Raw genomic sequence first — 12992 nt, forward strand, 5'->3', positions numbered from 1 at the left:
GCAACCTTAGTAATGTTATTGGTGGGGGATCCCCCCTAGTGAGGTGACATCCCATGCTGCATCTACTGGCTTGAGGTCACCACTCTAAAATCTTAGCAGCCATTGCTGGCGATATTCCTCACCTTCATTACGTTAGTTACGTCGGTGTTCTTGAATCTTTAGTGGATATCCCTATTTCTGATTCAGTCTCACAGCGAAACTCCTAGCATAGGCTTTTCCATTACTATCTTGGTGACTTTAAGCCTTCTCATGAGGCAATAAGCGACCACATCTCAGATTCGTAATTATCACTCGCGTTGATCAAAGACCTTCGTCTTCAAACATTGCGGTATTTTGGACAATGATAGGTTTCGGTCGATTTTGACTTGTACATTGTAATAAATATATTTAAAGATAAATTATTATTCACATAGTGATATCTGACATCTTTTCTATAAAACTCACGCTTTGAATATATTAATTGGGTAGCAAAAATTTTATTACGGGCCGCGAGTTTCGACACCCCTGCATTAATTGTTCGCAATACTATAAATACCTTTATATAATACTCTACTCATTCGAGCGTTTCTACTAAACAGTTATTTTATTATAGATATTCTTGTATAAAACAGTTAAAAAAGTACAGGTGTTGGATTCGGCGAGTGATCTCTTTCTCGAAGTTGGACTTAGCTAGCTAAACGGATATATATATATATATATATATATATATATATATATAATCGTCTACTCCTTCGACCGTAGCACCTCCGACAAATACTTAAGAAGGCACAACATGGACAGTAAACATTATCGTTTTATCCATATTTATTTTAAGGCCTACTTATTCGGAGGTTGTATTAAAATCCTCGAGCTATGTACCCAACTCCTCAATGGTTACAGTTAATTAAGGTTTTATAATAACATTTATAACAACGAATGTGTTTAACTTTAAATTATCACCTTATGTTTTGTGTTTAAGAAACTGTTTTGCGGCATTTATTACTCTTATGAAGACGTGACTAATATATTTAACGCTTGTCTTTGTTTGAATACAATCACGATGTTGATTTATTTATTTATACCTTATTGTACAACAAGTTTATATAAAAAACAACAAAAATTAAATGTAACAAAATAGCATAGATAAAAACTAATAAGCAATTAATATTGAGGTACAAGAGGCGGTTTTATCGCTCGAGGCGATCTCTACCAGACGACCTTTGGATGGAAATGAGAGGTATCAAGGAGAGAGCAATTTAGGGTGTATATAATAATAAATGTAAACATTAAAAGCCCCTGTACATTTCATAGTATAGTATACATGCACACACACACACGCAAGCACATAAATATATATATATATATACATATATACAAGGCCTCTACAATGATATTTATACACATATATATGTCATATGTTAGAGGCCAAGAAAGTGCTCTTTTATCCCATCTTTTTTGACATATAATATGTATATAAAATTCTCGTGTCACGGTGTTCGAACTTGAACTCCTCTGAAACGGCTTGACTGATTTTTACCAAATTTAATATGCGTATTCAGTAGGTCTGAGAATCGGCTACTATCTATTTTCTATGGCCCTAAGTGATAAAGGTTGTTCACACTTAAAAAAAAATTTATATTTTTTTAACGAAATTTTTTGTTTTATTTTTTTATGATACAACATACAAGAATACATACAACCATAAATTTTCACCCCTCTACGATCAACCCCTATTTTTTAATTGTAAATTAAAATATCAATTTTTTTTGCAAAACAACGTTTGCGGAATCAGCTAGTATACTATATGCATTTTTACACGACTTTTGCAGTTCTAACACATTTGTATAAAATATGTAATATGTATATCAGTGCTTATAGAAAATTATGTATATACCGATAACATATAGTGGAGGGAGTACAATGCTGTTCAAAGCGAACAGATATCCTAGACATTTATATATGTGACATATTTATTTATGTTAGTATTGCACAAGTTGTTAATAAATGTGCACGCTTTATATCGAATACCAATTATATGTTTTTATTTGTGTTTTATATGTTGTGTACTTATGAATAGAATTATAAGTGTACACTACAAATTTTATTTCGTTTTATAACTTATTATTTGATATGGATATCATTTTAACTTCCTTTGCTATATTTAGTTAAATGTTTAGACGTATTTAATCTTACACGCTAGTTTTAAAGTTGTGGCATATATATATATATATTATTTACTATTTATGTACACAAAAAATGTACAATGTCGGACTTAACGCCATAGGCTCTCTATCAGTCTACCTTAGGGCAGAGGGGAAATAATCGAGGCAGGTGCTTAAACTATACTACTCAAAACAAAACAGGGCCCACCGCAACTTTGTCTCTAATCGTGTTTATAAATAACTCATATACTAATCATTCACAAAATGAAGCATTACCACTTCTAGCACACACGTTTATTAGTTCATAATGATGTTTTAAAAGTTAATTTTTTTGTTGATTTCAAGTGGGTAGACAAAAAAGTAAACTGCTTAAATTTATCCATTCCTTAAATTTTCAATCGTTTGTGTTCTCAGTCTTGCTTTAAGCGCAATACTTTGATCACACTTTGTTTAGCTGTGTTTTTTTCGTTTCGGCATTATACCCGATTACAATGCCAGGTTCTCGTCGTCATATGGATGTGGAAACTTAAATAACAAAATAGTACATACCTACTAATGATACAATAACAATACTTGCATATATGCCCTGTATAAATATTAATATATAATAATAACTACCTACTCTTGTGTAGATTCTGCTAATTTCTTACGCATATGTTTCCGATATATGTCTCATGTATTTTTACCAAGACATTTTTTACACGATTTACATAACGATAACTAACTTATCTATTGTGAAAAAAAAAGGATTAGGTATATGCTATTGGCGGGCGAAAGAGAGTTTTCTAAGCACGTATTTATTCCTTTTTCATTGTGAAAAAAGTTATAAGATTGATCGACGAAGGAGTATATACATATGTATAAAGAGTATTTACTATTTATTCGACCTCAATACAACGACAGCGACCAAATAAATGTTCTGTCAAATTGGCCTAGCCATTTCAGAGATTAGCCGAAACAAATAGACAGATGGAGACTTAAATAAAAATAATGTCATATTGATATGCTGTTATATGTTGTCGGTGATAAAATATGGATCTGCGACGTGGTCATTTACTTCGGGTCTCATATAAAAGCTCAAGGTCAGAGAGCAGAGCTGGGCTTGGAGTTTCGCTGCGAGATGCGAGAGAGAGCGAGAGAGAGAGAAGAAATGACGAGATTTTCAGAAGAATCAAGATCACTGGTGTAGCTCGAAGAATTGCTCAACCGTTGGGGCCGAATGTTTTTTTTTGTTTTTTTTTTTTATGGCCTCCGCTATTGGGGGCCTCTAGTACCCCTAACTTTTTGGGATCAGGGACTTTATAATATTTTTTTTTCAGTCTTTTCTTTATTTATTACTCTCTTTCACGCGTCACAATATCTTTCATTCTTTACTTTTGTCCTTTTCAATATCTTTCGTTTTGCTCTTTTATATCTTCTTTCTTTCCTCGCCTTTCTTCCATCATCTTGGGGCCAAATGGTTCTCAAATGGCGACCACGAGGCGGTAGACGCGGCGTGGGTAGATCTCCCACTAGTGGGCCTACGACATAGTTAAGGTCGCGGGTAGTCTCTAAATGCAACGCAAGATCTATCATAAAAAAGAAATACAATCTCCATTGCGGGTTGCATTTGAAATGTTTATAATAAATCGTTAGCGCTGTCTTTGAGTGTTTTTGATATGAATATTTAAAAAACATGTTTTTTATATGGCCAATAGCACATTGTCTCTGCAGAACTAATAATATTGTTTATAAAAGGATAAAATTGACATGTTTTAAACTTTTTTTTTGTTTATATTTCGAATTGATTATTCATAGCTAAGATAACGTCTGTCAAAACAATTTGTAAATAAAAATTATATGGGAATTACTAAAATGCATCATTATCATTTTAGCCTTTTTATGTCCGCCTGTCTTATAGATTTTCTTTAGTAACGGTTGGAAGTGGCTTGTATTCAGCGTCTTAACAAGGTCATCTGTACTTAATAGTGAAATGAATGAAAGATGTTACATTTTAATAGATTTTCTTTCGTAAAAAATAACGACAGTTGTAATGAAAACAGTTCGATATAATTGAACGTTTTCCGAACAGATATCAGTTAGTAGGTAACATAGTTGTGTTGTAACACGATTTTCCGCGCCACCGGCGCTTACACAGAAAAGCTGTGACGTCTTCAGCTGCCTTTGAAGCAGTGAGTGGTGGTTTGCATGCAGTCGGGCAACTAAGCCCGATTTGGCAGTACGCGTCGACGGTCGCGCACTGTATGAAAAAAAAAAAGTTTAAAGACACTCGACTTCACTTTCGCGCGCGCTTTTTAACTGTGACAGTTGTTTATTTTTAATTTCAGTGATTTCTTTTTTTTTTTTGCAATTGTGATATGTGATCGTTTGTGGTTCGTGCTGAATCGATTTATATATTAATTCTTGTATTTCGACACCGCGCATCGCTAATTGAGGTAGGTTGGGATTGCGGAGTTATGTCATTATTAGTTTTCGCTAATAATATGCTTTCACTTGCCGGGCCCCAGCGGTGGGGATTTGGGTTAGTGGGCCGTTTGAGAGTGATCTTTCGGTACGGAGGCTGTATCGCGCGATCTATGTTCACAACGGATATTATTTTTATCTGATCTCCATAATATGAACTGGTGGCTAAAAGTAATGTATCTTGGGTAACCATAGAGTGTATATAATTTTTTTGACATATTTATTTAAATTATTACGTTTGTTTATATAACGATTCTCGTAATAAAATTATACATTTTTTTATTTAGCAAATATTTATATCTAATATAGAGCAGTGGTACCTCAGCTGTAGAGGACACAGACTTACGATCGCAGGTCTTGAGTTCGATTCCCCGAATACAATCAAATATAATTCACATATTGTGTATTAAATTAAACAAGTTTGAAGAACATGGGAAGCAGTGTTCTCTTCGCACCATAATATCACAGTTCAATCGCAAATTCGCCTGCCAAGCGTGGCGATTGTATATACCCCATAGATATCTTTTGGTAAAGCCTATAACTTGACAACGACGAAATAAATATCAGTAAAATGTCACCACATGGTTTCCCAACCCGTAGCAAGATTTGGTAATACAATATTCAAATTATTTTTATCATAACAGACGAAGGCCCTTCAGGTAGTTTATAAGACACGAGTTGACAGTTTGATTTATGAAGATTAGATTCGTAATATATTCAAGTCGCTGTTGATAATAGGGTACGCAGTCTCTTGACGTAAATTGACAATAAAAATTATACTATTCTTAATTGCCAATAAATTAACGTTCGAGTGCGAATTGTATTTTTTAGATAATATAATTTCATTTGTATTTATTTTTTTATAATCGTTTTGAAGTTTAATTAATTAATATGTTAAAATTAAATTATATGGTAATAAACTTATCTTGATACACAAGTTTTTCTTAGTTTAGGAGGCAGCACTATACATATATAAATAAATACATGTATCAAATTTTAGATGTAATTAAATTTGTTATCATTATATCCAAGATTTTAAACTTATTTGTACTGGTATCATTTAAGGTATATTTACAATTTTATACTTCAATAATATAAACGTTTTTGATGATGGTTTAACTAACAGTTGTGTTTAGAGCGATGAATTAAAAATTTGTTCTGTGATAGAAAATGTCTTTAAATTTATCTATTTTTACAGGAGAAAATTGTTACTCCCTTTGTCTATTGTATCTTTGACTTATAACAGGTGGCGCAAAAGTAATGTCACAATGTAAAATTGATTTAATTTTGCGCATATAAATAATTAGTTATCAATAAGCAATGGAGTATATTTATGTATTTATATCATAAATGTCAAAGTACAATGAAATTTGAAGCAAGCTCTTTGTAAAAATTAAGGCGTGTTTACATTATGACATTTCTTTTGCGCCGCCTGATACTATTGTCACCAAGTGTGATGGTTTTTTGGCCACATGGCCTGTTTGGCGTTGTTAGCTTATGTTAGTTTGTTCGAACTCTGGGCTCAAGGATCCTATTCGCGTGTTAATAAATAAAAAAATGACGTCAGATATGTTGTCGTATTGCATTGTCCAATTGATTTGTACTCGATTTTCGTAAAAAAAGGTGTTTACCTTTTCTACGGAGACATTTTAGCTGAACGATATTGGAGTTGGGAGAGAATCTGTATGAGTCGCTGGTGAGTGTGGTGTACCACACGGACACGAAGGCGGTTCGGAACACGAAGGTTGGTTCCTAGTGCCTTAGTTTTAATAGAGCCTACCCAAGAGTGTGCCAACAAGGTCTTTGTCTTTCCACCTTTAGGTTTTGCGTGCTGGTGGTCATATCCTTTTAGTCCTTTCGCTCAGGATTATCAATAGTAATGTGATAAGAAGAATTTGAAAGAGCTGAGAAATAAATAAATATTTGCTTTGTTTCGGGTTGTGTCAAAAAATAGGTACTTTTATGAATATATTTTATATATATATATTTTATATATATATATATATATATATATATATATATATATATATATATATAAATATAATTATCAATTATATTGTATTTATTATAAGCATATATGTTATGTATTTTTATACGTAAATATATATTTGGTGGACAAAAAATAATTATTATAATTAATTTTAAATAAAATTATATCTGATTGTTTATTATAATGACATTAAATCAATAATTGCGACGATAACATTGAAAACATAATTTTTCTCTTCGATTGTGATACATCAATAATTTTTATCAGCAAGTTCATTGACAATACATTTATAGTACAGTAGTATAAAGACAATATAAATTGAAGACCTATCGGAAATCCAATCCAAGACTAACGATTGTGTGTAACAATTATTTATCATTAAGTTATAACGTATGCATATATAAATCCTAAATTAATGATAAAATTGCAATATGTAGAAAATAAATCATTTTATTACCGAATATAAATGAAGTAGATTTTTTTTATTATGAAATAATAAAATAATGATACAATTAAATTACATAGATCGAATCTAATTGAATACAAGATATTTTTACTTTAATAGACATATAAATATGAATCTAAAATTAATGATAAATAAACTTCGACGAATACATACATGCCTATTTGACACGATGTTAATCGTTGGTATCACTTCTCTTAATATATTGATATTTTTAGTTAATTAGTATAATAAAATTTTAACTAAAACAATATTTTTACTTAAATACACTTATTAACATCGATCATTAATTAATGACAAATTAAACTACATGGAACATTTGGATATCTATTCAACACGTTGGTTATCGTCGATATCTATAATCTAAATACATATTCATGTATATTTATTCACAAATTAAAATACTTATAGAATTAAATTCTAAATTAATGATAAAATTAAAGTACGCAGAACATATTGACACAGGAATCTAATTGAATAGTCAATAATCATAAATATCATTTTTGATTAATGATAAATTTAATTATGTAAAACATTTACAATTTGATTCCCGTGTCGTATAACCGTGTTATCATATCTCTAAATAAATGTTTAGATATATAGATATCGATCATTAATTAATGATAAAATTAAATTATTCCGAATATACTTTGACTCTATTCTAGGAAAAAAGATATTTTTCTTAAATGAAGATATAAATCTTAAGGTCAATAAAAACGGGGTTCCGCAGAAGAACCAAGGCACCGACGTAACTTGAATAATTACTTGTCTAAAGTAGCAGTTGGCGTCGTCTTTTTAGCCTATGGACGTCCACTGCAAGACATAGGCCTCCGTAAAGATATATATGAGGGGATATACTATGTGACAGTATGGTATGCAGAGGACACTGCTGCTTATCTTCTGGAAACTTGTGAGTGGCAATCATATCTAATATATAAAATTCTCGTGTCACGGTGTTCGAACTTGAACTCCTCTGAAACGGCTTGACTGATTTTTACCAAATTTAATATGCGTATTCAGTAGGTCTGAGAATCGGCTACTATCTATTTTCTATACCCCTAAGTGATAAATGTTATTCACACTTAAAAAAAATTTTTTATTTTTTTAACGAAATTTTTTGTTTTTATTTTTTTTTATGATACAGCATACAAGAATACATACAACCATAAATTTTCACCCCTCTACGATCAACCCTTATTTTTTATTTGTAAATTAAAATTTCAATTTTTTTTTTGCAAAACAACCTTTGCGGGATCAGCTAGTATTATATAAGATTGTATCAAGGAATCGAAGTAGCTACCTACGTTATCATGTTTTAGTACTCTACTGTTGAGCTATCATTGTTCGTGTATATATATATGTAGATAGAATTAGTAATTAATTGATATGTCAGGTTTTTAAAAATGTTCATTATTTATCTGTGGCGATAAAAATATTTAGCGATTATTATAATTAATAATTTATTTTAAATATGCGTGCCAAGCTTTTTCGAGTGGACACCATGAGTCAGTTGTTGTCATAGTGGCGATCGGAACTATACCTTTAAGAATAAAATGTAAATCTTAAATATATAACAAATTTAATTACGTAGTACATATCTCATATATGTTTGAGGGTTCTAGAATTTAAATTTATTATAATTTAAAGCACAAATCTATATTTATATATTATAAAGATATTAAAATTGTCTTACGTAGAAAATTAATGTTAAACATATATCCGCTACCGCTGTCTCATTTAAATCACAATACTTGAACATTAAAGATTGTAAATAAGTAATTTACAATTGAATACATAAAACGCCACATCTGTTCTTCAATGTGTAATGATACGATGGAAACCATTAATTATTAATATTCTTATTTACAAATATATTTATTATCTGGTATATTTTATTGGCTGTGTAATAAATAAAGATTATTTTTTTATCGTTGTCATAATAAAGTTAATGGTGACATGTTGAAGGGATTACGGAAGCTGTACGTTGAAGTTTATAAAGACGTTTTTTTTATCGAATATAAGAGTTTGACCTCTGTCTTGTCTTATTTTGAGCGATGATGAAGTCTACGATGCTATATGTTCGACTCCCAAGTTATATAAGCTGGAAACAATGAAGCTAAGTTGTTCCATACCTCGTCTGATCGCGGCTGTCTTAGTGTAAGTTTAATATATTTCAAAGGTATATAGATATCCTGAATCCGTGCATCTTTCTGGCGGCCTCTGCTCACACCCCTATCTGGTTTGAGACAGGGTTGTTTTTTTATCTTAACTAATTTTTCAAAATCTTTTTTATTATCATTCTCTTCTGTCATCCTTAATATACTCTATCATTCTATTCTTTCATACCACAATTCGATCTGTCATTCCCTTCCATTTTGGTTTTCATGCGTTCATCGCATCATCCTTTTCCATCATTTCTTAGTTTTCACAAAAAAAAATACATTCGTTTTTTGTTTTTACATACTATTAACATTATCACAGTATACTTATTTTCTAATTTATTCACAGGCTTTTGGTTTTTATATTCTATATTAAACGGGCGTTTTGTTGTACGATATAAAAAAGGAAATGGAGTAAATAATTGATGTAAATCCGACGCAACCTAACAAGCCGCATAGTGTCTTCAAGGGAAAACTTTAAAGAGATGGTAATACTTAGTTATGTTTTTCGATACGTGTATTATAATGTATCGTATATTCAAAGTAAAAGAAAAATATCAGAAGCAAAAAAAAATGTTTACATCTAAAACTGCACTTTAGCTTCTTAACAAATCTTTTTAATGACAATGTATACATTTTCCAAAATATTCCTAGACAGTTAAAGAAATTATTAGATATGTAACATTTATATTTTTGTAAATTGTCAAAGTACATATGTAAAGCAGTAGTAGCATAGCTAACTTAGACTTGCGATCGTAGGTCGCAGATTCATTTCCCGGAATACAACCTTATTTAATTCACACTTTGTGCATTAATTATATAGGATTGCCACTGCTCACAAACAAGTTTCCAAAACGTACAATAACACCACACTGTGATCGCTAATCCCCCTACCAAGCGTGGCGATTATGGTATGTCTCCCATATATCTTTTCGGAGGCTAAAAATTATATATAAAGCATGTATAAAGTTACGACTACCTTAGATGGTATTCAGAATTTTTTGAGACGGAAATTTACTGTATTACTATGAGATTTGCTGTTTCTGCAGCAGGTGGAAGAGAGCAAAAGAACCTTGCTGATGTCGTGGTAAGTTTATTATTTACTTCAAGAGCCTCAGAAAGGACATCTCAAGGAGACTTTAAGTCCCTAAGTTGAATAGGTAGACGCCTAATTGTATGATCAAGCGTTAGCCTGTATATAGGTTCAGTTTGGATTGAAATTCAATAAGTTTAGTATTCCGATCCAAGGATGCTGAAGTAGGTCGAACTTGGAATTCTGTAGTTGCTGTAGTCAGGCTACAATTTAGATTTCATGAAGAGAAACGTTTAGAAATTACTACGTAAATAAATGAATCGGATCAACAAATTTAGTATAGGACTACGACTAACAAAATGACCTTGTGGTAGTCGGAAATCGATTGATACAGGTAGTTAACAACCTATACTAATTTAAATATTTTTGGGAAACGCCCGTGAAGTGATTAAATTAATATATAATAAATCAATATTCGTTGTACAAGGTAACGAAATAGATGCGCAAAATAAAAGATTTTAATTAAAAAAAAAATTATATATGTATGATGACGCTTGTAATTAATATTAATAAACGTTGATTGCAAAACCTTGAACTTATTCGATAACCTCATCTTACCAAAACATAACAACAGGGGTGACAACTCGAAGAAGAATTTCCGGAGTCATAAATTAAATATATCTTACTTCATCAAAAAAATATATACGCATTTACGTCATAAAAATTCCTACCGGAATATATTAATCAATATTATAGCTATTTTATCCGGGTCATTATAATTATAATCTTGTATATTTGTGGATAATAGTAAACATTGTAAAGTCTATAGAACGCAAACAGCTTTTGAAATTAAATGTATAGGGGTAGCTTATTTCTAGCAATTGACGTTCCACTGTAGTGATGATATGTGTGTTCATCTTGAAATATGTGATAGTTTTAAAATGCTCACCGCACTTTGTATTATAAAACGAGCCTTTATCACAAGTTAGGCCGATTCATAAACCACTTGAGACAATTCAATGGAATCAGGCGTTATTTTGCGGAAGTTCATCCTAAGTAAGAAAAAGACCAATATATATAGTGGTAGTCGTGCAACAAAGTGCACCGCCCGCCAGCCTGCTGATAAATGCGCATGCGGCAAACAATGCGAATTACACAACTACCACCTATTGTTAAAAGCATTGGTGTTTATTATGTACAGTTGTAATTTTACTAAATAATTAAATAAGTAAACATAATGTAAATATGGTTTTTTTATTTCATTTTACCCCAACATAAAGTCACTACTTATAGAATAATTGGTGTATTTTATACAAATAATAAAAATAATTATAAAAAGAAGCAAATGACACTTGTTTTAGCATATCCTAATAGATACCGGACTAATTGTATTTCATGCGACAGAGATAGCGCTCTACGAAGCCGAAATTAGCCGATTATCTCTTTCCAATGGTCGATGTGCAATATTTATAGCCGGGTACTGTAATTGCCTGTATGGATTACTGTTAACAATAATGGTATGTTGCAGCTGAAAGGATACATAAAATATGTATTAATTATATTAGTGTAATCACTTTGTTAATTTATTTTATGTCCTAATAATAAACAAAGGATTAATAACAAAAAATCAAATTATAATGTGATTTAAATATACACTATGTTTAATGCTTTACGGTCGAAGTTTTTTTTTATTTCATATTATAATGCTTAGTTATGTTTAGTTTTTATAATGTTTATTACTATGCTGTTATAAGAAAAATGAACAAGCTATATTGTGACGGTCGTTGAAAGATTTCAGGTTTCCTTAGACCGGTCTAAATTTTTGGACACGTTTTACCTCTACCGTCTATCGGCATTGATTTTTTATATAAAGTTCTTCAGATTTTTAGTTTTGATTACAATTTTAATTCTGTTTCTAGTTTTTTGCTTTTTAATTTAGCTTCGTAGCAGTTATTTCCTAGTCTCATGTACATTTTATTAGGTTTTAAACATATTCTACATTTAAACGACGTCAAATTTTTGTTACTCGCTTTACATAACACCAATGGAAAATTTTAGAATACGTTACACTATATTAATATTATGTTAACACTATTTTATTTCATTTAACAAAATTCTATCAATTTTAGGTTAATATTTTACAACTATAGGACATATTAAGGGACTGACCAGGTGTCTGTCAATTCATTCAATTGTAAGTCGGATTTGGTCCCACTTTGGGCGCCAGTTGTAGTTATATCGCTTTTGAATTTATATTAATTTATAGCCAATACAAATATGTATTAAACTTAGATATGAATATAACTATTTTAATTATATTTATGTATATATATATATAAGTGTTTATATATAAATATATATATATAAACACACACATATATATAATTAAAATAGTATATGTATGTTTATATACACATGCGGGTTGAAATCTTACTGGCTCTCCATTGCAGATAAACAGCTGTCTCCGTCTCCCACGGGCTGAAGTGAGGCAATATTGCCCACATCTGGCAGCAATTGTTAACAAAACCAAGTCTATACTATTTAATTTTTAATGGATTCAGGCGTTACTTTGCGGAAGTCCATCCTAAGTAATAAAAGGACTAATGTATAGCTACTTCCGCTATGTAGCAGTAGTCGTGGAATAAAGTGCACCGCCCGCCAGCCCGCTGATAAATGCGCATGCGGCAAACAATGCGAATTACACAACTACCACCGTTAAATCGCTCAACACGTGTTTCACCCC

General features: G+C 31.1%; 1 protein-coding gene across 1 annotated transcript in view; it reads left to right on the top strand.

Moving 5' to 3' along the window:
* The first annotated feature begins 4343 nt into the window (after positions 1 to 4343).
* dsb (debris buster) overlaps positions 4344 to 12992 on the top strand; it is a 161680-nt gene continuing 153031 nt past the window's right edge. The window contains exon 1 of the mRNA XM_068766038.1: positions 4344 to 4576. The gene's annotated coding sequence lies outside the window, so the exon portion shown is untranslated. The remainder of the gene's footprint in view (positions 4577 to 12992) is intronic.

The sequence above is a fragment of the Battus philenor genome, unplaced genomic scaffold (genome assembly GCF_028537555.1).
Source record: "Battus philenor isolate CCGP_79_NKW_IND1 unplaced genomic scaffold, ilBatPhil1.0.hap1 SCAF_20, whole genome shotgun sequence".
Taxonomy (NCBI): domain Eukaryota; kingdom Metazoa; phylum Arthropoda; class Insecta; order Lepidoptera; family Papilionidae; genus Battus; species Battus philenor.